Source organism: Pectinophora gossypiella, unplaced genomic scaffold, assembly GCF_024362695.1.
Source record: "Pectinophora gossypiella unplaced genomic scaffold, ilPecGoss1.1 Pgos_77, whole genome shotgun sequence".
NCBI lineage: Eukaryota > Metazoa > Arthropoda > Insecta > Lepidoptera > Gelechiidae > Pectinophora > Pectinophora gossypiella.
In genome coordinates this window covers 88,088-115,352 of record NW_026063287.1, presented here as the reverse complement: position 1 = coordinate 115,352, position 27,265 = coordinate 88,088, and the positions used below count along the sequence as shown (strand labels likewise).

The window sequence follows — 27,265 nt, the reverse complement described above, 5'->3', positions numbered from 1 at the left end:
GGTCTCGTGAGGTGGAACGTGGATACTTAGTTAATCACGTGAAGGCTGCTATATAAGAAAGAAAGAAACATTTATTACTTCAGGACACCACAGACACAGACAGACAGGTACATTACATTTAACACAGGACAGAAACTACATGGAAATCAATACACAGGGAAAACATCCAAAAGAAAAACAAACCAAAACCATAAAAACAATAATAATGAAAGTAAGCATCCTAAATGCAACGCACTGACGGCCCGATCATCTGCGGTGGCGTCCGGAATAAAAGGACCTCGCTCAGCATAAGTCGCGGCGTGAGCCACGATGCTGGTATTATGTGGGCCCTGCCGAACGAGGCTATACCTCTGACTATCCTCATTCGAATTTTATAAACCAGCATCGATCAGTCAACAAATCACAAGATATACGATGTAGGTTTTACCACATTATTCTATTGTGAGGTTTGTGTGAATTAGACATAATGTACGTACTATTATGATCTAACAACTAGTGATGGACTAACTATGCATCTAAATATGAATCTTTTTGACAAGTCTGCTATGACCGTAAATCAATAAACCTACTTAAAAAATATATTTTTTTTTTTCAATGACATGGAATAAAACCTCGGCTACGACTACACTTTCTTGAATCGTTAATTTTTACATATTTAATTATATTTAAATTATTTTGTATACAATTGAAATAAATTATTATCATTGTAATATTACTTATATATTAAAATTAAATAAATTATCAGGAAATTTTATGACACGGATAAAATCATACAAAAACTGAGATATACGTATTTAGCGGGTAAAAAATACATTTCACTTGTACTTGTTGGCGGTGAATAATTCAATGCCCAATAAATGTAAGACGACTTTTAATTAAATCTTGTTAACTGAAATGTTTGATTACACCTAAAGGAGAACAGGTAATTATTTATTGAAAAGATTTTGGCTTGAAATAGAAGAATAAATAATTTACTACCATCAAATCAGTGTGTAATTTCAAGTGAAATAATTATTTAGTGTAAAAATAAGAGTTTACAATTTCAATGAATACTATAATAAATGTTTTAATATTCAAATCTATTCCAAATAAGTATTAGGTGGATATATATAAATATTAACGAGTAGTGTGAACAAACTGTTAAGATACACCTAACTTGAAAAAGCTCCACAGAATCAATTTTGTATAAAGTCTGGCATTAAATATTAACTGTACATTTTGCGTTCCTAACCCGCATTTTAAATTATCATAATTATGGAATTTATAATTAGTCCAACTCCGTCCATCTGCATATTTAAAAGTGAGCCTATATTCAACAAGCTAACGACACTTAGCTTGTAGTATGTCGTTGGATATATTTTACGCGGCGGCGGCGTATAATAATATCTCTTTCTCAAGTCGAACGTATATCAATAGCGACGAGCGGCCGTCCCTTCAGTCTGTATAGGTTCGCACCTGCAGGCATTCGACGTCAGACCCCCGTCGCGAACGGACGCGTTTCCCCGAACGCTCTCGACGATTTCCGAACACACCCGAACTCACGTGCGCGAGTGAATTCAAATTCGAAAACGTATTTATTCGTGTTGATGTTCTAATTCCATGATTTATGTTTGGACGGTTTTTTCGAGTGCGGAAAGATTCCACTCCGGGGACATCACGCCAATGGAATACAAAATATGTGAGGACCTTTTTTCTATTATGTTAATAGGATTTTGTTTTTTTTTTCGTCCAGATGGAATTGGGTTTGGTTCGTTAATGCTTTTTTGGTTGAATACAAAGTAACGTAGAATTTTATTGCTATCGGCATTTAGATCCGTGGTTTTATTGATGTTGGGGGTTCTACTGAATTTGCTGTTTGAGAGATGCGAGGCTCCATTTAACAATGTTTCTCGATCCATTTTCGAAATAAAAGTTATCTTTGTAGCTGTCCTGGTCGAGCGGTTTAGTACCCATTACTTGAATGGTTACAGCTCGTAGACTTTCGTAGCTAATAGCTACGGCGTAGCAACACGAAATTGTTGTGGCAAAAAGTTTTCTAAATGTTATTACTGCGGTTTAATCTTTGCTGCGAGCGTTTGTAATTACAAACGTCATGAAACGTGATGGCAAAGGAAAACATGTTTTAAATGTTTTCCGTGCCAGCCACAAACACTATCTATCTATGTTTAAGTTATAATTATTCTTATGTACCGAAATTCAAAGTGACACGAATCATGACCAATAAAATTGTGCCATAAATATAAGTTACGGTATTCTGTTTTACCATCTAAACGATACCATAAAACACATTATAATTCATCGATTAAAGGAAGGGCTCCGTAGAAAAGACCTACAGCGTAGCAGCGATGGAAATAAAATTATATTGGTAATATTTCACAAATTGGTTTAGAAAATTGGACGTCGCTCTTTTATAAAGAGATTCCATTCTTTCGATTCTTAAGAAATATTACGAACATTTAAAAATACTTACTTTTAATTAATAAACTCAAACTAATTTCTTGTTAGGAAATTGTGCCAAATTCTTTCGCAGTTTCTTTTCACCTTCAGTTATTTTTCCTGAAAGTTATCCGCCTTTATTAGACACTTTGTTATTTCCTTGAAATATTAATGGTGATTGTTCATCAAAACGCTTCTCTGTCACTATATTAATATTTTGCCAGAAGAAGTTAATTATTTATTTTATTATGTTTACTTCGAAAGAGACATTCATTTCTCTCTTGGAAATATTTTAGCGCGTATGTACATAATATAGAAATGTGACAGCATAAGTGGTTTTCCTTTTTTGATTTTGTTATTATGTACCTACTTAGCTAAGTAAGAGCCGTTGTAACTCAGTTGGAAGAATGCTTTACTAAATGGTCACAGGTTCAAATCCAGCACGAGCTGCAATTTTCGAATTCATGTTTTGGTTTCTGGATTAAAATTGTGCTTGATTTGATTATCTTAGGCTGGCTTCTATTTCTATATTAGCGTTTTATAATTCATTCTCTGATCTATTCGTCTATCTTATTGTTAGCACAGAATAGTAGAGCGCCATAAATAATATCAAGCACGCGTAGACCACCGCTAGATAACCACGAAAGGGGTTACGAAGCATATTTCATTAAGCTATTCCGCTGCGGGTCGAGAGGTTCCAGCGGTTCCCAGTCTACTACTAAATTCAATTGAATTTAAACTAGCCCCGAGACCGTAGTATCTCAATCTGCTGAAATATAAATAAACATAATACGCTTTAGTAATACTTTTGGTACAGATCTGTTAGTATCGGAGCCGTCAACTCTCCCTATTTGTCTGGCCAAATACCTAGTTATGCCATCTGAAGGAAACCCACAATAAGTTACGTCAAATTAAAAGGGTATGACAACCATTATGAGAATAGACAGTGACAGTGACAAAAATGTATGAGACTGACATAACGTGACATGTCAATGTCATACATTTTTATCACTGTCACTGTTATCAAAATGGTTGGAACTTGGCTAAGGCCCGACGTCGGTATCCTAATATAAGAAACCATAGCTCACAAATAAAAAGGGCTGGAGTAGTAATGTATGATCCGTTCTCTATCCATTCGACAAGCGGAGTTCTCTGCCCAACAGTGGGAAATGGGAAGTTTCCTAGGTCAAACATAAATTATGAAACTCTGACTACTAAATAGAGAATCTAAAGATGACAAAAACTGTTTTCTTTTTTCTATTTAACTTAATTATGAATTTTAATAAATAAAAATGTAATATTAAGTGCAACTTTTGTCACGTTTTTCTATGACGTCACAGGTTGTTTATTCATACAAATTCCATAGTAATTTCGTGTTTTGACATTTAGTAAAAAGTAATTTATATGACTAGTTGAAAACTAGCCTATTATACAAGCTGTTTGTTGTTATATAGGTGTTCATGTAGGCTAGCGATCTTGTTTCAAACACATTGATGGATCTTTTTTTTTTTAAATAAGTATTATCTATTTAGTAATAAACAAAATGAACAATACAATATACTTTTAACAATTAAGCGACACTGCTATTTACTGCACTCCTAATGGATTTATGAAGATTTGTATTTTCTAAGTAAGTAAGTAGTGTCTTTTTTAATTCATGTGTCTATACAGTGTTGAAATATCGGTAGTCTCATCTCCCTGATTTTAACGCGATAAGAATCCGGTAATATGTGTTTTAATCTTGTGTAAACTATTGTGAACTTTACATAACTTAGCTTAAGTTATGTACGACTATATCACAATGTAGTAATCAGAGGTACATTCTTAAGATGAGCTAAGTATCCGCACTTCACCGAGTTTTCTGTTAGACCAGCGAGACAGATGAAGAGCCGTATCTCCGTTTGTAATTTTCGAGTCAACTAATGTTTTACTCATACTTTTTATACAAAGACAGTCTCGAAAACGAGAAATCTCTTTTCCATAGAATATTCGAAAATAAAGCAATTATAAAAAAAGTGAAAAAAGGAATAGTTGACTAAGTTTTAATTGTCTTATTTACAAAATAAACCTAAGTAATTTGAATTCATTGAAATGAAAGCGTAAAATTTCAAAAGGTAGCCAAATGATTCCATCCTTGTGAATTGCAATGTCAAATAGGTCAGATATCTCGAAATTCAATACGATTCCAGTAACGTTATACAGGTTCAATCTTCACGTGAATTTCGTCTCAATACCCACATTTCGGTAGCAGACAAGATATTTATTCTATCCAATATACAATTGACTTGACAAATAGATGTTTGTATAGAGATTGGGTGTTTGTTTTGGGTAGAATGTTTAGTTTCTTACAGCATTCGCTCGAGGGTTTAAACTTCGGGAATACCTTTTGTGTTATTCGTTTTAAAATTTGATCTCTTGAAATCGATTTTACGTAAGGCAAACTTAACAATACTCGTTTTTATACTGAATTGTGTCAGAGCAAATGGGACTCCGAGTCTGAAACAATGGAATAATTTGAAAACGTGTACAACCGTGCTTCCTATTTTTATATCTTTATTTTTTTACCTATGACCTGATTCCTGCAGACCCCTTTCATTTTATTTTCAGTTACTTATACCCTCAGCTTATACTGTCATTTTCATATCTATCGAAAAGGAAATATAGCAATATTTGACAGCTGTTAATTTTAAAATGAACGAGTGAGAACGAATTATCGATGCGAATCAAATAGGCATCCCGCTGATATGCAACCCGTTGACGTGTGCTGACAACCTAATTCTGTGGAGTTATTGGCCAATGTAAATTTTTGAGAGGGATGTTGATATATGTGTCTAAAATTGACGTGTGTTCCATAAACTTTATGCCTGTCTCTTTCCTTCAAGAAAATGACAGGTACTTATAATTTAAAATAAAATTAGATGGAGTATACCGGCATCAGCACCATTGTACAAATAGGAAAACAAAAAAAAATTACAACAAGAAGACAACCAAAAGGCCTAAGAGACTGATAGATTAACAAGAAGAGAGCAGATATCGAGTACAAGAACACATAAAAAATATATATAAATAAAAAAAAAATATACGACTAATTATTTTTAATAGTGTATTTTCATTTCACTTTTTGTACTTGTAGTAAACATTTTCTTCTACCAAAGAGAAATTTAAATGGATAAAAAATTCTGACTCGGATCGGACTTCCGATTATTGACTTAATGACTATACATAGACCGCAGAATTTTGAATGGACGGGAGGAGGACCTGGTGGTGTAATGGGTTCAAGTTTTGTCCGAATCAGACATTTTTCGCTTTCAATTTCTCTTTGTGAGTTTCCCTAAGCACTTATGGTATAAAAATAAAAAAAAACCCTTTAATTTTCTTCTATGTTAATGCCTTTATTAATGCCCTGTGTAATTAGGGATAGGAAAATATTGTAATTGTACTTTGTCTTCTAATTATTATCGTGTGAGTTGTGAGGACGATGGTCGACTTCATCTACTCCGGTGACAGGATTATAACTGTTGCCAAGCGACCTTCACTCCATGTACGGTCACGAGCATTAATATGTATACACTTTGGTACCATGTCACATTAACTTTTTTGACAAATTAAACTGTAAGTCTCACTAAATGTCAAATATGTTAGTGCGACAAAGTCCTAAAGTGGGTACATTATATTGCTCATGACTGTACTAAGTATTTGTTTACGTATATAAATAACAGTCGGAACTAAGCTCGAAACTACCTATAAGTATTACTCTCAAACTATAAGTGATTTAGCCTTCAATGTCCTAATCAAACTAAAAACAATTTTGCAAAATTATTTATTTATTTTATTTTTACCACCCACCGGCAAACGAACCGAAGATAGGGTTCGTTTTATTTTTTTACTACTTTTCCATGCTTGATTTTAGGCCAAGTATTTAATGCCATACGCGGCAAATCTACAATAAGTAACTAAATAAAAATAAAATCATGCTTTACTCAAACATGAACGTAAATCTAGAATAGACTGAAAGTCTATGGCGTTTTCCTCCTTTTAAGTATAAGCAGCCTATAGTATACGTCACACCGATGGGTACTGGCCACCGTTCAATAAACCAGAGGGGATATGGAGCATAATCTACCACTGCTCCATTGCTGGTTGGTAGAAGTGTTTTGACGTAGTAGGTCGGGACCAACAGCTTAACGTAACGTAACGAATCAGCCTGCAATGTCCCACAACAAAGGACAGTCTCACAAAGTGATTTCGACAAAAAATGAAAATAAAAATGTCCCCATTGGGGATCAAACCCGGACCTCCAGATCGTAAGCCTAACGATCTAACCGCTAGACTGTGGAAGCCGTTTTCCGCCTTCATAAATCCGAAGATGTAACACGGGACGACTTCTAAAAGTATATAAGCGGGTCTCCATTATCATGTTTCAGAGAAAAGGGCCCTATTATCATACGTCACTGTCACAGTAACAACTATGTACATTCTCGTATTTCATATCACGATTTCTCCTCAATAGTGACGCTGCTAAACGATATCTCCATTTAAATAACTCGATTTAATTGAAGAAGAAACACAAAACACACTTTTTTTAGTTTAGGCAGGGTTACTATTGAGCGTGTGCTCGATAGACGCGACACTCATTGACCACACCTGGTTTGACACACTGGCGAACAGGAGAATGAAACGCCATCAAACCGACAACAATCCACTAGTTGGAGACTTCTAACTGCAGAGTGTGCGGTAGAGTTTGCCGCTCTAGGATTGGCTTGCACAGCCATGAAAAAAAGTGCATTTCTTCGAGGCAATGACGTCATAAATCGTCTGAAACAGACGTATAAGGCCAATGATGATGATGATGATGATGATGACGATGACTATTGAGATGCCAAAGGCCTCTGACACGACTCATGTAACGACTACATACGTACGTAGTAACCGGGACCAACGGCTTAACTTGCCTTCCTAAGCACGGATCATCTTACTTGTGGATTATCAGGTGATCAGTCTGCAATGTTCTAATCAAACTAGGGATCACAAAGGGATTTTTGTGATTTGTCCCCACCGGGATTCGAAGCCGGGACCTCCGTCAGCTCTCAACCACTGGACTACCATTAAAGTCAGTCATGATTAATCTAAAAAGTAGAATGGACGCTAGAAACTTTTTTTATGGTTTATAGAAACATCGACAACTTCCGAACATTTTTAAACTTGTTTTGTTTTCGATTTATAAATCGAGTCGATCAAAAAAAAATCAATAAGTATTTATTTTCTTTTCTTACATGTTTTTTCTTAAACCAGTTACTGGAGCCTCCTTTTAAGCAAAATATGCCTGTACCAGGAGACCCCGCTCTTCTATAACAGTAGTAAATAGGTAAGAAAGTCTTGTTACCTTTAAGTTTTACAAATAATTAAAGAATGTTTGTATAATGTGTGTGCGTGCGTTCGTGTGTGTAAGTGTGGGCGTGCTCCGGCAATTAGGGTAGATTCCTCCTGCCCTACGACGAAAGTCTTGGGGTCGGTTCGGTCGGTCGATGAGATTTAAGATAGTAATCGAATGGCTTGCCTTTTCAAGGAATAGGCGCAACACTATATATCAATTTCAGAACACGTTTGATAACGTTTCATAACGCGAGTATAATGGCTGAAACATGTTGGACATGTTTAAGTGCTAGTAGTTGTTATGAATATGCTCCGCGATTATGTATTGATAAGGATGTTTGATGGCTTGTGGTAATATCTTGATATATTAAAGCACTAATTATATTTAAATAATTTGTTAGGAGCTCGGTGCCGCAGCGGTAAACGCGCTCGGTCTGCGATTGTTGAAGTTAAGCAACTTTCGCAAAGGCCGGTCATAGGATGGGTGACCACAAAATAAAAAAAAATCTCCGTGCTTCGGAAGGCACGTTCAGCCGTTGGTCCCGGTTGCATTAGCAGTCGTTAATAACCACCAATCCGCACTGGGCCCGATGGTTTAAGGCCCGATCTCCCTATCCATCCATAGGGAAGGCCCGTGCCCCAGCAGTGGAGACGTTAATGGGCTGATGATGATGATGATGGTGATGAATTATATTTGAATAATAAATAAAGTTTTCATTTACATACATATTTAAGTTCAAACCTTAAGGTTTGGCTTAAAGTTTAAGTAACCCCGAGCCCCTTCAAGCCAAGTTCAAGACCTCAAAACCGGATTGAGAATCAAAGTCATGTTCTAAATTAACTCCCGAACGAATTCGGATTTGAACCTGCGTCCTCCGGATCGTTATCGCAAGTGAAGAAATGGAACTCCTTTCGAAGAAAAGTTTTTTTTTTTTATTATAAAAATTCAAGTCATTTATTTTTGAATTGTCCGCAGACGTTTCTTTTTAATAATTCGTTGCGATAATGTTATCAAAATTAAAATTGTCGAAATAAACACAAGCTGTATTTACGTTGCTTTTTTAAAAAAGCGGTCTCAGAGACCGCAATTTTTTTAAAAAGCAACGCAATTTTTTAAAAAAGCAACGTAAATACAGCTTGTGTTTATTTCGACAATTTTAATTTCGATAACATTATCGCAACGAATTATTAAAAAGAAACGTCTGCGGACAATTCAAATAAAAAAATAAATGACTTGAATTTTGATAATAAAAAAAAAACTTTTCTTCGAAAGGAGTTCCATTACCTGTAACAGAGCAGCAGCGTGATAAATTAAAGTTTTTTTTTTAAATTATAAAAGCAAGCTAAAATAAAAAGCAAGTAGATTATTGAATCTGTTTTTGGTATATTATATATTTTTTGTTTCATATTTGTACGTGTATGTTGAATGTGGAGGAAGAAATAAGTACTTATTTCAGGATCGAAGCAAATGAAATTCCATGGTCTCCACTTATGACGGTAGGAAATAGTTTATATATAAAAAATGCATTTTTGTGAAAAAGTGGTATCAGGTCATAGTAGATTTGATTCCGTAGTGTCTGCCTACCCGAAACAGGAAATAGGCGTGATCTTTTGTATGTGTGTTTCCAGTTGTCTAGCACTCAATAAATATACAGTGGCCCCGATTCCTGCAGACACCGCCTAATTTTATTTTAAGTTATATCCGTCATTTTCATATCCGTCGAAAAGGAAAGGGACGGATGATTCACAGCTCTTAATTTTAGGAAGAATGAGTAAATGAATGAATAACCCGGGCGAATCAAAAAGGTACGTCGCTGGTATGCAATCCGTTTGACGTGCTGTCTACTTAACTGTGTCAGGTTATTGACTGATATAATATTTTTAGACGGTTGGTTTAGATTTGTGCTTAAAATTGACGTGTATACCATAAATTTTATGCTTGTCGATTACCCGCCCCTTTCCTTTTCGGTGGATAAGAAAATGACAGATATAACTTAAAATAAAATTAGATAGTATTTACAGGAATTAGCACCATTGTCTCTTTAATTTGAAGTTTCTACCTCATCATCATTATGTACCAAAACTTTCAAAGATAAAGGAATTCATTAGTAAAACAAACTTAAATAAACTCCATTTAAAATTTTCACATAATTTACCATTATTATAATCTTGTACTCAATCTTTACCCAGTTAATTCAATAGCAAACATAATGCGGTAACATTCAGCAAGATCTGTCTTCGATACTAAAAGGAAAATTATGGGTTAACATTGGCCCATTTAAATTACGTATTGGCTAATGTCAACATACCACGTGATTCGGCATTGTTAAGCTAACGAAATGAAACAATTAAAGAGGTAAAAAGGTCAAGTTTATATTACACTGAATAAACACGTACAAGGAAAAATAATTATCAAACTCTTTCTCTTTATCTTTAATTAGGAATTTGATAAAAAGTTGTTCTCGTTAAATGTAATTTATACGTTTTTGTAATTGATGGTGTAAACACATTTTAAAGAGGGACACATGCACACTGTTACTTTTATTTGAACTTACATAAAATAACATAAGCTCAACTATATCTCAATTAGGATAGTCAAAGGTACATCCATAGCAAGATTAACTAAATAGGTATCCATACCTCACCGAGCTTTCCGACCAACGTGATAGGTGATGAGCTGTATCGCCGTATATAATGGTCAACACAACTATGTTAGTGACAACTTCACTAAAATGAGCATTACAAAAATCTTCTTATTCTAACTTCTAATCATCATATCTCACTAAGAAACCATGGTGGCTTCACCACCAGTCCGGTCACGAACAAAATATTTATGCAACCAAAAGACACAAGGGCCTTTGACCAAGTTGCAATTATTGCGACAATTGACAGTGACAGTTATAAAAATGTATGGGATTGACATGTCATCTTATGTCAAATCCATATTTTCGTCACTGTCACTGTCGATTATCCCAAATGCCCTGGTTGCAGCTTACGAAAACATCCCGCTCAGGGACGATACTGAAAAGTATCGGCGTCAGAAGGGCGTAATATACGATCCCGACGACCCGATTATTCTAGCCATAGAGGCGGCCAATCAGCTCGCGTCACCAAACACTTCAGAACCTCGATACCGACGCCGCCGGCGTGGTCGACGATTTCCCTCATTCAGCGCATATCGCTATCGACCCACTAGGGTCGATTAATTCTTTCAAATATTCTTCCTCTCAGACGACATCCTGAGCCGAGGTTCGCGCCCAACTGGACACCCTCAGGCCTGTTCTTAAACGTTGTACTGCTCACCCAGTACAACAAGAACAGCCTTCAGCGCTCCCCATTTGTCGGGCCAAGTAGTTAATGACATCTGCGGCAAATCTACAATAAGTTACGACAAAATTAATAAAAAAAATAAAACAAAAAAATAATAATGTCGATTGTAATAATCGATTGTAACTTAGCTAAGGCCCCAGATGAGGTAGCATTTATACACATAAGTACATTTTATTGGTGGCGTAACCAAGGTTGATGATGGTGTCCGAGTGAGGTAAAGCTCTTAGATTTCCTAACGACCGCAAACTCAATTTGTTAAATTAATTTTCCTAATGATTCCAAATAATTTGTGTAAGTAACTCGACGCCAAATCAACGAAACAATAAATTTTATGGTCTTCAAGATAATAACAATTCTAATTTCAAATTTCTCAAACTTGGAGCCATAATTAAAGGCACATGCTAACTCGAGTTTAATAACAAATAATTGTATACCTACCAACATAAGAAAACCTGACGAAAACAAGCTTTCAGAAATTTGATATTGGACTTTGTTCGGAAATCAAATTACTCCAACAATAACGGCGAGTTTGGTTTCGAAGAAACTTTTTATTATTAACCATGTCAAGACACAGTTTTTAGGTCAAATCAGTGGGTGCTTTTGATCTAAAATTTTAGATAATTACTTGTATACAAAGTTATTAATTACCTGTACACGATTGCTTGGAACTTGACGAAATATTCGAGTTCGTGTTTTATCCATTGAAGTGGTTGTTATTAACCCGTAGCGTACGAACTCGAACATTAGCTCCTGTTCGAGTTCGAACGAACGAACTTACTTACATCAGTAAGTAGTAACCGGGACCAACGGCTTAAAGTGTCTTCCGAAGCACGGATCATCTTACTTTCGAACAATCTGGTGATCAGCCAGTAACGTCCTAACTAAACTAGGGATCACAGAGTAATTTTTGTCATATGTCCCGACCGGGAATCGAACCTAGAAACTCCGGATCGTGAGCCCAACGCTCAACCACTGGACCACGGAGGTCGTCGACACTTATGTATCTTGATACAGAAAGGCACAAAAAGCGGCCGTATTTCTCATGCAGCAATTTCTTACAACACACAACAACCTGATACTTACAGAAATATTTTGTACAAATATAATAGTAGTAGCGGATTAGTACATTCTAACTAAAATTAAAAGGTTAAAACAAAGAAGGCCCGGAAAGTATCAACATTTGAACATAGAACGAGTGTTGTTACAAAGTTTCTTTTATAGCAAACTCGTTGCGGTTATTATTGTCGCTTACAGTACAATAACTAATTACAGTTCGTTAAACTTTTATCTTGGCATCTACAATTAACGTAGTCGATAGTAAATAGGACCCACGAGGTTTTACAATATGTGCGACGCTTAAAGTACTAGCGAGAAGCGTGCAGCGAATAATTAATACCTATGCGGCGTGCACAATTTCATCTTTTGAGTATGTTTTAAAATATAAACGGAATAAGATATTCAAATTCAAAAATATCTTTATTCAATAGGTAACATAGTTGCACTTTGAATCGTCAATTTTTACATAACGAACATCTCATCCGCCTAAAACTACTGCAGCTTCTCACAACTGTGCCTAACAGTGAGTGTATTTGCGCCTGCCCTTTCTGGTATGCCTTATAGGCGTGATGATTATGTTATGTGTTAGCGTTACCAACTTTATCCCTGATAATTACGTATATAATATTTAGTACATTTACTAAAATAAGTAATATGATTTTCAAATTGCGCACAAAATGTCGTGAGCAAAACCACACACCCGAGAAATACGCTCGGAGGTATGTGACCTAACCTACAGGCTGGTTTTCCCTTCGAGTTGAAAGGTCAGGCCTCGTCGCCTCTGTAAAAAACCGGACCTGACAAACCTGGTTAGGTAAGCGGACCTGGTCAAAACTTTGAAATTGTTCATTGAACCATTTAAATGGTTTACGTCAACGGTTACGGAGTCTTTAAGGCATTTGATTTAGACGATATCGTCACCTACCGTCAGGTGAGATTGTGGTCAAACGCGAAACTATATTATTAAAAAAGAAGTCTATCGCTACCAAATGGACAGAGGGTTTATGCCCTTATTAAAGGTAAAACGTTAGCCACAGAGCAATGCATAGTTTCATGGCAGTTAACCTACTTTTCGCATGCACAATCACGTGTTCAATACGGTTAGCGTATGTTGTGTATCGGGTCAAATCTGATTTAAACGATCGACTTTTTAATGAACTAGTTTCAGAAAATGGAAAAATATACAATGGAAAATCGTCTTTGTATTTAGCGCTTTCAATCTAGGTTTATACATTTATACCTATACTCACGCCTATTTCCTACCGGGGTAAGCAGAAACTATGGAATTCCATAATGCATTTCCATTTTCCAGATTTCAATATATTTTCTTTTCTAGGTTTAGTTTTGCTTGACGAGTATTTACTTTGCATTAGTATATTAAACCACTAACTGCACTCGTTCCAAATGTAATTTTTTGCCTCTTAGTAATTTTTCCTACCTTTGTGGGTTTGTTGGGAAATATTATGTAATTATCACAAAAAAATATCATTATTTAATTTTTTCAATTATCATTATTTCTTTTTAAAAGTATACTTTATCTTCTCTTTCGGAGGGTATTTATCAGAGACACGGGTCACAGACCTATTTATTATTTTTATTATTGTTATTATTTGTGCGCAATAAAGTGTTTTGTTACTATTATTATTATCACATATTTTGTTGCCATCGAAAATCTGTTGCCAACATAAAGAAACAATAAATTCTTCTCCAAAAAAATATATGAATAGGTAATATATAATAACCTACCTAGTAACTGTTCAACAAGAGCAAGAACAAGTTTAATCTCCGAGACTATTTGACAACTACACAAGTCACAACTGAGCGATTGCTATCGGCATGCCAGCGACCGTGTCGACGGCTTCGCCCCATGTCGACTCGACGACGCAGTAGCCCTGTGTCGGCATCGTCGACACCATCGTCGTGTCTATAAGCACCCATCACCACACCTTTTGCGCTGTCGTAAGTGCCCTAACACCTGCACTATTGAAGACCTTTGCGAAGCCACTGACAATGCCGTAAGCGTGGCCAATCATTGGTCAGCAAAAATTTAGTATCGATCGCCGTCGACTCACAAAGAAGAAGCTTATATCCAAATTAGGTACTTTATAAATTGACTGAATATTCGACATTCAATAGGTTTTATTTTTGACGAAATGTATGGTAAATTGAGTTTTTAACTGCTCATATCTTTTAAAAAAGACCAACATAGCTCATAGAAACTTTGTATTTGTGTACGTTTTTACCGACTTCAAAAAAGGAGGAGGTTCTCAATTCGACCGTATATTTTTTTTTTTTTTTTTTTTTTTTTTTTTTTTATGTTTGTTCGGGCATATCTTCGTCGTATATGAACCGATTTTGATAATTCTTTTTTTGTTTGAAAGGAGATATAGCCAAGGGGGTCCCATGTCAAGGAAGTCAGGATCTGATGATGGAAGACCAGAGAAATCGAGGGGAATTTTCAAAAATCGTAGGAGCGACTAGTGCGTTTGTAAAGTCATATTGATCGGATCGATCTTGAGGCTTCGGGAAAACTTCCCGACCTTCGAAAACTGGTCAGCATCAGGGAGATACCCTATGGCCTGGCAAAACTATACAACCTGGAGCAATTTTTCTTTCACGAAACGTATTTAAATCTTGATCAAATTCAATCGCCGGTGCAAAAAAACAAAATGGCGGAAAAAAAAGATGGCCGCCATACAAAATTTTGTCGATTTTGGAAGAAGCCCGTTTGGGTAAAAATAATGTATGGGGCGCTTACTCAAAACGTCATGTAGAGTACGGAAATACTTTCTGGTCACCAAAAACTGCTCCGCATCAGAGAGATACTCTACGGCCTAGCAAAACTATCGCACGTGAACCAATATTTCTTTCAGAGCACTTATTTAAATCTTGGTCAAATTCCATAGCGCGTAAAAAAAAAAACAAAATGGCGGAAAAACAAGATGGCCGCCATACACAATTTTGTTTTTTCAGAAAATGTCTCGGGATATAAAATATATATCGGGGTTGTGATCGGATCGTCATGTTAAGTATGGAAATACTTCCCGATTTTCGAAAACTGCTCCGCATCAGGGTGACACCCTACGGCCTGGCGAAACTATCACACCTGAACCAATTTTTCTTTCACGAAACCTATTTAAATCTTGGTCGAATTTAATGGCCGGTGAAAAAAATACAAAATGGCGAAAAAACAAGATGGCCGCCATACAAAATTTTGTTTTTCCAGAAAATGTCTTGGGGGTAAAAATGATGTATAGGGGTGTGATCGGAACGTCATCTTTGAAAACTGCTCCCAATCAGGGAGACATCCTACGGTGTGGCAAACCTATTGCACCTGGATTTTGTTTGTTTCCACGACACCCATTTAAATCTTGGTCAAATTCTGTCGCCGGTGAAAAAAACAAAATGGCGGAAAAACAAAATGGCCGCCATACGAAGAGGGACAGTTTCGAATAAACAGGACACGCGAGCTGCTTTAGCAGCGAGCGAACCACGCGAAATCTACTGTATCTATATGTATGCGTGAGTGTGTATGATAGCAGCTTCCACTGACAACCACATGTGTGTATGTACACATACACATGTGTGTGTGTGTGTGTGTGCGTGTATCTGTGTGTGTGCGTGTGTACGTGCGCGTGTGCTCGTGTGCGTTAGCGCGTGTGAGAGTGTGTGTGTGTAAACAATTCACTACTAATAATATATTATATTATTATATATGAATATAAATCAGAAAATCTGTCTGTCTGCATCCTTGCTCGGTCTAACCATCACTTAAAATCGTAAAATAAAATAAAATTTTTAACAAAAAAAAACCGACTTCAAACGCAAAACTAAAAAGCAATAAATAAATTTACTTCGCACAAAGTAATTAGTACGTATTTTCAATTAGTTAATTAATTTATAATTCTGAAGTCGGTGCCAAGTAAATGCTACAACAACCCTACTACAATATCAAATTACTATGTACACACAATATTGTTTAATACCTATATCAAAGCAATTACAAAACAATGTCAAACAAAAAATTACAAAACAATCAGTATTGAAAAATATATGAATCGGTACTTCGTTCTTCGTCTTCGTAGCATTTCCTTGGCACCGGCTTCAGAATTATAAATTAATTAACTAATTGAAAATACGTACTAATTACTTTGTGCGAAGTAAATTTATTTATTGCTTTTTAGTTTTGCGTTTGAAGTCGGTTTTTTTTTGTTAAAAATTTTATTACCTTATCTCCTATACGTAAATCCTATAATCTAATCCGGCCAAATAGTATAAAAACTATTGTTAAACCTAACTTTAACACGATATTAACGGCCTCCGTGGTCCAGTGGCTACGCGTTGGGCTCACGATCCGATGGTCCCGGGTTCGAATCCCGGGATATATTACAAAAAAATCACTTTGTCAGCCCCGGTTTGTTTATGACATTGCAAGCTGATCATTCGTTTGTTCGAAAGTAAGATGATCCGTGCTTCGGAAAGAACGTTAGGCAGTTGTCATCGGTTACTACTCACTGATGTAAGTACATAGTCGTTACATGTATGGAAGAATAACACGATTGGATTTTTGTTAAGCATCGGTAGGTACCTAGTTATTGTTTCGTCTAAAACTGGGCTCACCGCAAGCATTTCGCTTCAAAATGTCTGCCATAGTTTAAAAGCCGCTAGTTTTAGCTCGGCTTAAGAGGTGGACGGGTTGAGTGTCCTTATCCACAGTAGTCTAGTTTCGCTTCTCGCCTTCCGAGCCTTAACAAGCTGCTTCTAATTTCATTTTTAACATACCTATTTTTTACATAGACTATCGTTGTAGATATATTATGTAATACTAACTGGATTTAAAAAAAAAGAAAAGAAAGGAAAACATGAAACAGTAGGACTAGGGCCGTGTGCTGGGAGGTTTTCTGGCCACGTCTTTCCCTCAGCGTTACAGATTCCGATGTGGTAGTAGTTTTACAGCTAGTTACATAATATGTAATTTAATTTTTTTGACGTTCAAAAAGCGCTAATTTTGTAAGCCAATTTTGAAAAATGAATTTGTAAGCAAATTTTTTTTTGAGATTAAAAAGCTTCTCTTTTATGGTTTCCGTACCAAAACTGAACTCTGAATTATTTAGTAGTTCGGAGATCAGTTCTATTCAAAAAAATATAGTGAATATTATTTTGTTTTTTCCTGTTTGTGCAATAAAGTATTTGTTATGTTATGTTATATAGTAAGTAACTAAATATTATTATACATCAGTGGCATTAGTGCCATTGATTTGAAATTTGGAATAATTTGGTAAAAGTCATTCCAACCCCCCTGCCCCGTTTTCGGGGTTTTATAAATTGTATTATACTTACATAAGTTATACCCGTCATTTTTTTATCTGCCTAAAAAGAAAGGGACGGATGATTGACAACTGCTAATGTTGGAATTAAAGAATAACCCGGGCGAATAAAATTGGCATCTCGCTCATGTACAATCCATTTGACGTGTGCTCAATTCTATCGGGTAATTGGCCAATATAACATTTTGGAAGGGTTTTTACTGCCTAAAATTGACGTGTTTTCTATAAATAATAAATTAATAATATAAAAAGAAATATATGATACCTAATAATATTAACACTTTATTACGAGGCCGTCGGCTAGAGCAAGCAGCTTTTGTGCATATCAGTATAAAAACACACATTTAGAATCAGTACTAAACAATAAACCATAATATCGTCACTTCAACATCATCAGCCCATTAACGTCCCCACTGCTGGGGCACGGGATAGGGAGGAGCTCGGTGGCGCAGCGGTAAACGCGCTCGCAGTCTACGATTGTTGAAGTAAAGCAACTTTCGCAAAGGCCGGTCATAGGATATCGTCACTTACCGAAAAGAAAAAAAAATAAAATAAAGATTCTAATCTATTCTATTCTACCATCAGGTGAGATTGTGGTCAAACGCATACGCGATATTTAAAAAGAAAAAACGCCCTTATAACTAAGCAACAACCTTTTCCTGGCATAGTATGTAAATATCATAATTGCCTTAATACGGTCAGTTTATAAGTTCAGGTGGCTCCACATACAACGTATAACTTTTCCTTAACTGACATTGCGTGTGACATTCCGTTCAGCTTTTAGTTTTAATTTATGGTAATTTTACTTAAACAAGCACGAATGACAGCTTTATTAACGTGTGCAACTATATTTCGTGTCATAATGTCACCGCCATTAATATAAATCCCGTTATTTAACGAGAACGGTACCTATTTTATTTATAATAAAAATTATGAACATATTATTTTTTTAAATAAAAAACCAAACCAATTGACTCGATCTACTTCGGGAAATATTTTGAAAAAAATAAATAAAAAAGAAATACCTGAGACAATAAAAACACGTAGTAAGAATGCACCTCCACCAACCCGCAGTGGAGCAGTGTGTTGGATTATGCTTTATACCCCCTCTGGTTGATTGAGGGGAGGCCTGTGTCCAGCAGTGAGATATATGTATAATATGTTATGGTAGTCTGTGACAATATAGACTTAAGCGGAGGAACCAGAAAAAGATCAAATATACCTATCGAGAAAACAAGAATGTGAACCTAAATTACAAATATAAAACTGGCCAAGTGCGAATGTGACTCGCACACGCTGGGTTCTGTACCATTGTCTAGGTAAATAACAGTAGGTACACAAATTTCATATTGTCTACTTGTTGCCATTATTGAAAACAAAAAATTCGCGTTTGTTGTATGGGAACTCACCAAATATTTATTTTATTTTGTTTTTAGTATTATTTGTTATAGCGGAAACAGATTAACATAATGTGTAAAAAAAATCAGCTGTCTAGCTATCGCGGTTCTTGCGATACGGGTTATGACAGACGAACGGACAGACAGACATGGAAAACTTAGTATTAGGGTTCCGTTTTTACCATTTGGGTACAGAACCTTAAAAACGTAAAGACTAGAAAACTCGTATGTATGTAACAGTGGGCGGATGTAGGTAAGATAGATTGACCACTAAGGGTCAAAGTACAGGAATTCTTGCACGTACACGATCTTAGACATTGATGACTATAAAGAAGAAAAAATGTAGTAAATTCCATTGAAAGGTCGTTCGTGCCAAAATTGTTACAGCAAAGGGTAAAAATACGTTAAGTTCTATATAAAAGTTACATAACTTTCAAAGAAACCTGTTGTGTAAAATGTATTAATGAGAATGGAAATCAATTTTTAATTAATAATGTGGCGGACCCAACTAGTTGGCCAGCTAGTTCCGCCCACATGCAACAGATGGCGCCACATTCAATAATGCAGTCTTCTCTTCTCAACTTAAATTTTATTAAATATTCCTAATAGAGTAATTCTGAATACGAATTCAATTACTTACTTAAAATACAAATTGTTACAATGTTTCTATTTTATTAATGTCCCTCGAGAAGAATCGCATTCCCGAATAAAAGCAATTACGACTTTCTTTAAAAGTAAATGTGTGTCTAAAAAATAGAAGAATGCACCTACGTACGAACTCGACTAATACGAACTCTCCTGCTAATGAGTAGAAGCCTTATGTAAGAACTTTCTTCTACGTAAAATATACTTACCTAAATTTACACATAAAACATGTCATGTGTATTTTTCCAGTTAGTAAATCTGAGAATTTTGATTTCGGCTCTGTTGTAAAAATGTTTCGTCTGTTAGTAACTGAGACCCTGTTCAATCTTCATTTAGTATGTTGAGATGTAAGGAGTCCTTGTATCGCCGAGATAACAGTTCCGGATTTGAAAAGCTTTGGAATGTTTCTGTAAGTGTTCATATATATGCAGATACCTACATTATACATATTGTTATGAATAGCAAACTCTGATCATTCGAGAACAGTCAACAGAACAAAATATCACTACATACACAACGCACAGAACACAAATACACAGACGCAGAGAGGACAGCAACATAAAACAGTTTGAAGTCTGTTTTAGGTCTCATCATCATCATCATCAGCCCATTAACGTCCCCACTGCTGGGGCACGGGCCTTCCCTATGGATGGATAGGGAGATCGGGCCTTAAACCATCACGCGGGCCCAGTGCGGATTGATGGTTATTAACGACTGCTTAACGTGCCTTCCGAAGCACGGAGAAGCTCGAAATGAAAACTTTTTTTTTTGCGGTCACCTATCCTATGACCGGCCTTTGCGAAAGTTGCTTAACTTCATCAATCGCAGACCGAGCGCGTTTACCGCTGCGCCACCGAGCTCCTCAGCCGGTTTTTAGGTCTACATCCCATTTAATTACTTAACAATATTAACTTTATTGTAATTATATTTTTTTGTAAGTAAATAAGTCGTTTTTATCCAGATAAAATGAAAAAATTACTTAATTAAATAAAATATATGAAAAAGATAAATTTTATATACTGCAGTGCCCACCCTAAAAATACCATAAGCCAATTCCAGTTCGACGAACTTTCAGAAATGTAATATTTATACGACCAATAATAAATGGCATTATAACAAAAAAAAGATAAGTCTTGAGGTAATAAATCATCTGTCTCAGAAGCGAGATTACTCGTGCTTGCCGAAGAAAGAGGCGTAGATATACGTGGTTTTCAGAAATAATAAATATTTGAGTAATATACTACATAATAGACCTGCGTTTGTAATATAAACATACGTTTGTAGTGATTTCCTTCTCGAAAAGGGATTGCCAGTTCGATCCATGGCACCAGTCTTGCACCAATGAGTTATTATAATTATTAATCAGTACAGGTGGGTTAAAAAGGCCACATTGAAGCAATTCATCTAAAGAAGCAAAATAGCTATTTGACATTTGCGTATATAAAAGTAAGTGCGCAATGCAAACAAATGACAAATAGCAATATTGCTTTTGTTGATCTGGCCTTTTTGATCCCCCAGTTTTAACATTGTTGGTTCGACCAGACGGCTTAAGAACCGTGGCTAATTTGTCCATCTTCCGATGTACGAGTATGTACCTCTGATTACCCCAATCGAGACATAGTCGTAAGTTTACTATGTATAATATAATCATCTTGTTGAAAACTATACATACCATGTGGTAAGGATCTAAAATTGATATCACACACTAAAATGGCGAAGAGACCCGACATAACCCGAGAAAAATATTTTCGCAGGCATGTGACCTAACCTGAATAGATTTAGGTATCCCCTTCGGGTTGGAAGGTCAGATGGCAATCGAAAACAGGTATATACGTGAACCTTACACATTAGGCAAATATTTCCTGTGCCAATTTTCATTAAATGTGTTTGTTTTTGTATGATATAACAGAAGCGGTAGACAGAGGTATACTGTCAGCTATGTTTAAGTTCCATGTAATGAGGAGCAGGCCTTTTTCCATTAACCAGATACGAATCCTGGAAACCATGTGATTTCAATTCTCTATGACCTAAGGCTTTTTGGCGGGAAACGGGAACGGGACAGTTGCTTTCTTCATTGAATAATCTAAATAATTAATACGAAGTGGTGTTTTGTGATTAATGATCGCATTAAGTTAGTCGGAAGACATTCGCGAGTGTTATTATATCGGAGTATTCAATAAACAAAGTGTATCTGCCTATTTTCGCTTCGTGCCAGGAAGCCGCTTCATAACTCAAAAGTTTATGCGGACTTTTGAGTTAATTCGTTTGGGGTTCGGAGTAGGAGTCTACTCCGAGGGTGGGGGCTTAGGTTTCATCATCATCACCTTTCATCATTTTTTTAATCATCAAGAAAAATAATACGTAAGACATGGCTGTATGGGCATAGTTCCCTTTGCCTTACCCTTTGGGGAAAACCAAAACAAAAAAAAATCTCTATGACCTAAAAAATTGAATTGAGACTCATAAATTCGAATCTAGTGGTTTACTCGAACTGGGAATCGAACCTGCGACATTTCCTTTTAAAGTCCGAGTTATTTTATCGTCTTGCTTTTTTTGTAATTGTTTATTGGAAATTTGATAATATGATGTTATTGTTTATTTTTTATGTGTGGCGCCCTTTTATAATCAACTATTTCTATTCTATTCTATTAAAGTCCATGTTCTCTGAACAGAGTCGGCACAGTTTTACTGTATGTACTATAAATGAATTCGTATTTTTATAGCCACCCTGTATACCTCTAAACAGAGAATCAGGTGACGCCTGCCATATATTGTGTTTTATGGCTTTATCGTCCCTTTATGCGAACCAAATCTCTGCGCGCTCGTATACAATGCGATCGGAAGTATACGACGGTTATCAATCCATATCACTGTATTGTGCACGCAATTTCATGGGGAGTTGGGGGTGAGGAGAAAATTGAAAGTAATACTACAATGGTTGTGACTCGTTTTACGTTGTCGAGTGATACTTTAGGTCCCCGATACCGACCCCGCCGGCGTGGTCGACGATTTCCCTCATTCAGCGCTTATCGCTATCGACCCACTAGGGTCGATTAATTCTTTCAAATATTTTTCCTCTCAGACGACGCCCTTAGCCGAGGTTCGCGCCCAACTGGGCACCCTCAGGCCTGTTGTCTTAAACGTTGTACCGGGTGAGAGCCTTCAGCGCTCCCCATTTGTCCGGCCAAGTAGTTAATGCCATCTGCGGCAAATCTACAATAAGTCACGTCAAAAAAAAAAGTGATACTTACTGAATGCGATTCCACCAGCTTCGGAAGACACGTTAAGCCGTTGGTCCCGGTTACTACTTACTGATGTAAGTACGTAATCGCTATATGAGTCATGTCAGGGGCCTTTGGAAACTCAATAGTAACCCTGACACCAGGGTTGGCGAGGTTGGTAATCCACCTCAATTTAATTTATGTATACATTGATGCTAATTCTAATACACAGTATCTTAAATTTTATTTTAAGTTATACCTGACATTTTCTTATCCGCCGAAAAGTGTGAAAAAAAGTATCTTTGATTTGGGTTGGTTTTGTTTTTTTTAATGGGTTGTCATTTCAAATAAAGCAGAGGTGACAGTGCGACGCGGTTTCATGAAAATTCCGCTACTTGATCAGAAACGATCGTCTGTGTATATCAGGATTAAAATTCTAAAACGAGTCGAAGGCAAATCGCGGATTTGTTTACCGTCAAACAGTAAGCGCTTTTTCATTAGCATTTCGTGTTTGAGTTTCGCGGTAAGCGTGTTACGAGGGACCATCGCTGTGACTAAGTAATACCAGAATATTACCTATATTTGTTTAAAGTGCAGTTTTCACTAGCACAGTTGGGTCGAATATTATAGACGGCGTTACGGCTCACCACCTGTCATGTTGGTATAACAAAAGGCTCGGTACGGTGTGGGTACATAGTTCAAATTGCGATGGATGTACCTCTGGCTATATCAAGACGAATATGCTTATTACATTTAAAAAGAAAGAAAGTCTAAAGAAAAAAAGAGTTCGGTAAAGAAAGTATTTATAATTAGAGCGCGTCACAGTACAAAAACAATAGGAAAAGAAATATTAATTTAGTTGATTATCATCCCGATTATGTTGAAGTTTTTTCGGTAATAACGGCTTCCGTGGTCCAGTAGTTAAGCTTTAAGCTCACGATACGGAGGTTTCGGGTTCGAATCCCGGTGGGGATACGTCACAAAAATCACTTTGTGATCCCTATTTCGTTTAGGATATTACAGGCTGATCACCCGATTGTCCGAAAGTAATATCATCCGTGCTTCGGAAAGCACTATATTTGTGCTCTAAAAAGTATGAAAGAATATTTCTCCGAAATTCTTCCGAGTAATATTTTCTTGTAAGCATACATAGCGGTGAAACTTGTTACCCTCCGTATGCTTCACCGCAGTCGGGTAAAAAAAAATGCTAGAGATCGAATATGATTATAAAAGAATGCAAAATCAGAAACACTGTTGATCTTGTATTACATAATTTCTAGCGAACGGAATCGTTCTTAATTCAAATATACGGATTTGTTTTATTCAACAATGCAAACTGAATCGCAACCGGATTGGATTCAAGATTGATAAATTATTTGTTTCCATAATTTCGGAAGCGTGACAACAAAGATAAAAGCTTATGAAAGTACGACAACGCTCAAAGTTATAAACTTTTCGAAGAAAAACAGTCGAATCTAGGAATTTAATTGGAGGGTTGAAACAATACACCCTATCCACCATAGAGAGTAATATTGCTGTTTAGATGAAATGCTTCGATCTAGCCTTTTTACCCCCCAGTACGTAATCAGTACTTATTTCTAATTTATACTCCACGTTTAACGTAGCTATGTCTACGCGGGCGTAACACCGTCTACGGGCGCAGCAGTCTACGAGTTTTAATACGAAGCGAGAATTTTTAGTTTTAATTTCAATTTCCGAGTTTCCTCCGAAACTAATTTCGTAGTTTCTGTTCTTGTACACAACTTTTTGTTTCTCGCCAACAAAAGTCTTAATTATTTTTTTGTATGTAGGTAAGTAACTTGCGGGAGAGAAAAGAAAAACTAACAAAAGACATTGTGTTGAAACATGTAAAATAATAATTTTATTATAAAAGGAAAAGTTGTGTTCGCTTTCTTCGATCTGGTAGGTTAAAAACGCCACATTGACGCAATTCATTAAAATACGTAACATAAATATATATAAACTCACGCCTATTTCCCACTGGGGTAAGAAAGACTATGGAATTCCATTAACACACAGTTACTTTTCTCTTTTTATTTTAATAAGTATATCATTTTTGTCTGTGATATAACCAATAGGTTAATTCATGTCTGATCGAATATAACTACATGTTTTCTTGTTCGTCTTATAAAGATAATTATATTATAAGTATAATAATATAATATAATAAGTATAAGAAAAGTATAATTATATTATTTAGTTTCAACAGCGTTAAAAATCTTATAATACTTTGTGTAAAACCAAATTGGTAAGTTGCAACCAGGAGTTTATGAATGTTGTCGTTATCTTTAATTGTGGTATCAATTACGTATTTATATGTGCTAATGTGTCAAAACATGTTCTATTGATTATCATGTTGATAACCTACAATAAATAAAGAAATAACTTGAAGAAATTACGTAATTAGATCAACATAATACTTTCTTAAAAAACTGGAATAGCAGTAGTGTTCATTGTAAAGGAAAACGTTCCAGAAAATTAGAGGGTCGTCCTGTGTAGATTATAAATACACCCTTGTTTCTGAGGGTGGGTAAGGGGATTAAACTGAAACGGACCATCGTTAGAACCTTCAATATCCATTACATTGCATGTTATATTGTCTACAACTTGCCATTCATATAGCAAAAGTCATTCACAATACATAACAATAAGCTCACATCATCATTATCATCACCAGCCCATTAACGTCCCCACTGCTGGGGCACGGGCATTCCCTATGGATGGATAGGGAGATCGGGCCTTAAACCACCACGCGGGCCCAGCGCGGATTGATGGTTATTAACGACTGCTAATGCAGCCGGCACCAACGGCTTAACGTGCCTTCCGAAGCACGGAGGAGCTCGAGATGATTTTTTTTTTTGTGGTCACCCTTCCTATGACCGGCCTTTGCGAAAGTTGCTTAACTTCAGCAATCGCAGACCGAGCGCGTTTACCGCTGCGCCACCGAGCTCCTCAAAGCTCACAACTATATACCAATTAGGGTATTTACATCTTAGTAGGTTATTATAAAGTAAGTGATTATTAAGAAGATATGAATACATGGAATTAACTGTCTAAGAACTGATAATAGGCAGCTAAATTAATTAATTGTATAAAAATATTTAATGTTTATTTTTTTTAAAGAACGTCTACGGTCCTGTGCCGGTGTTTTTCTTGCAGCTTCTTTTCCCCGGCTATACAGGTTGTAAGAAGCTGCAGTACTTTTAGGCGGATGAGACGTACGTTATGTAAAAATTGACGATTCAAAGTGTAACTATGTTACCTATCGAATAAAGATATTTTTGAATTTGGATTTGAATCTATCACAAAATACACTAAGCACCCGCACCTCACCGAGCTTTCTGTTAGACCAACGTGATATGTGGTGAGCCGTATCGCCGTTTATAACGGTCGAGCCGACTGAGCTAGTGAAAACTGCATTCAAATAAACTTGTCACAATAGAGATTCGGTAATTATGTCTACTGATACTACCTGTTTTAACGAAATACTACAATTAATACTACTAGTTAGTTGCTACTGCAATTGGGGCTTCTCTATGTTCACCATCAGGCATAGTTGAGCCAACATACTTAGCCAATATTATATGATAATATATAATATATACAGGTTGTTAGTGACATCGTAACGAAAACTTTGAGGGATGATTGAGACCATGATTCTGAGATGATATCAAGTGGAATTTTCCGTCGCAAAAGTATGGAACTGAAAATAATTAAAAAAAAAACAATCATTTTGATGCATTTTCCGACTGAAAATTCCACTTGATATCAACTCAGAATCATGGTCTGAATCATCCCCCTCAGTATTTGTTACGGTGTCACTAACACCCATACCTACTTGTATGATTACAGTATGTACTTGTGCGGAGTGTAAGTGACATCGTAACGAATAATGAGGATGATGATTCAGCTGATTATTCTTAGTTAATATCAAGTGGAATTTTTTATCGCAAAAGTATAGAATTGAAAATAATTAAAAAAAAAAACTAAAAAAAAACATGAATTTTGCGACGAAAAATTCCACTTGATATTAACTCAGAATCATAGTCTGGATCATCCCTTTGAGTATTCGTTACGATGTCACAACACCCTGTATATATATATTTAAATATATAATTATAAAAAAAAAAAATATACGGTCGAATTGAGAACCTCCTCCTTTTTTGAAGTCGGTAAAAATAAATACCCGGGAAGTCAAACGTAAGGTCAAGTTCAAACGTCAGTTCATTTATTGCAATATTTTTTTACCTAATTTTCAAAAACAGGAAATATTTTCAATTCGTTTCAACCGTATCGATGACAGAGAGCATTGAAAACGATCTAATAATGGTTTTTTCCCGTTAAAATCATTCAGTTCGTGTAATTTGATTCCCTAAAAGCACTTTGGATTTTGCAGCCTATTCGCTGGAATTTGCAACCTCATGCTAATGAAAGTAGGTTTTAATGAATTCAGTTTGTA

At 36.0% G+C, this 27,265-nt stretch overlaps 1 protein-coding gene across 1 annotated transcript in view; it reads left to right on the top strand.

Moving 5' to 3' along the window:
- Positions 1 to 1,491: 1,491 nt before the first annotated feature.
- Positions 1,492 to 27,265, top strand: part of LOC126381666 (acid sphingomyelinase-like phosphodiesterase 3a) — a 99,142-nt gene continuing 73,368 nt past the window's right edge. The window contains exon 1 of the mRNA XM_050031124.1: positions 1,492 to 1,678. The gene's annotated coding sequence lies outside the window, so the exon portion shown is untranslated. The remainder of the gene's footprint in view (positions 1,679 to 27,265) is intronic.